This window comes from Zingiber officinale, chromosome 2A, assembly GCF_018446385.1.
Source record: "Zingiber officinale cultivar Zhangliang chromosome 2A, Zo_v1.1, whole genome shotgun sequence".
Lineage (NCBI taxonomy): Eukaryota > Viridiplantae > Streptophyta > Magnoliopsida > Zingiberales > Zingiberaceae > Zingiber > Zingiber officinale.
Window position 1 is genome coordinate 745,192 of NC_055988.1, and position 1,597 is coordinate 746,788.

Genomic DNA, 1,597 nt, shown 5'->3' on the forward strand with positions numbered 1-1,597 from the left:
TGTGACATATACAAATATAAAAAAATATTATTTTTATTTAGTAAAGAAAATTTTCACTTTAGTTAAAGGATTAAATATTATTTTTTTTAACTGATTATTTTGCATTCTGCTGGTGCGCGCTAGCTTCTGTTTAATCTTTTGTCTGGACCATTCATATTTAATTAATTTACCTTGCATATGTTTGTTGCATTTCTTCAATTCGAAGTTCTTTCTCGACGTGCAACAAGCATCGATTATCCATGAATCTACCAACAAACCAAGTCAACATTAATGAAACGTTCTTAATTAAATAATAAATTAAGCATGTTTGGTCGATTCACCAACCTCTCCTTTGACGATGTCCGTCAATTACAAGATTCCAGCACCCCAACCAACCAATCCAACTCATCAACCATACTTGACCTTCCTCACCCACTCCAGATCATTTTAAAAGCATCACAACCACTCAATTAATCATCACCGCCTTCCTTCTTCAATTCAGTACTAACTAAGGCCATGCCCAATGCTTCAGCGTGCCGATGGAGCCGGCGAGGCTACCGTCGCCTCTCGTCCCGGCAGCACTCCTTCTACTGTTGGCCTAGAATCGGATAGGATAACACATCGAGAGCACACAGCACACAAGAAGAAACAAGAAGAATAGGACAAATAGAAACTTCACTTATGAAAGGAAACCTTACACCGAGATACCTTCTGTTGTCTCCGGGTAGCTTCCGGAGTATGCAAACTGATCGTCGAGGCTAGTGTTCGACACTATCTCCGTAAACGATATTGCTCCGCTACGGTGCTTAACGGATTGTTGCAATTCGTTCCCAAGATACAACGACGACGAACGTCTCGGAATCGTAGCACTCCGACTTCCGAGACCAGCGAACCTTTTAGTAGACTTCTTGGACTCTTGTATGCACAAGATGAGATGAATGCTTGAGGAAGAGAAGAGAAAATTGAGTCAGTATTCCATCATCTGGAGGGTTCTATTTATACTGAACGAAGAGGTTGAGTGTCCTTTGGGTGAGTGGATGTATTCCTTGGGCTGGATCGATCTAGATCATCTATTCTGAAGGGTTGTAACCCTTCACCAAGCCCACTTCAATCTCATCCATCAGATCTGAGGAGTAAGAGCCTGACACGTCACCCGAGTGCCACGCAGGCACTGCAATGTCACCTAGAGCATAAATTTAAGCTCCTCAATGCTCCTCGCGACGATGCGTACGTGCAAAGTGCGCCTACAAAGCGCCCATTGCGCACGTGGCGGGTGGCGGGTGGCGGGCTCAAAGTTGCGAGCACCTGCTCACCCTGGGCTAAGGGGTCACATGTCCTTTTATTTTTTTGTGTTAACTCCATTAACACATCTTCATTAATAAGTAGAGAATACACATCGAGAATTTCCGATGTGGAACTATTCTCCTATGCACTTTATTAATGAATAACAAATGTTATTTTAGGTTGACTTTAAACATTAATTTCTCATTCACCCTTAATCGGTTTTGAGCAAATTAATAGTCTAAATTTATCTACGCGAATCGTAGATTTCAATTTTGAAGTCAATTACGACTTTCAACAATTGATGGCTTCCTTCCTCTAAATCATTTTGGTCCAT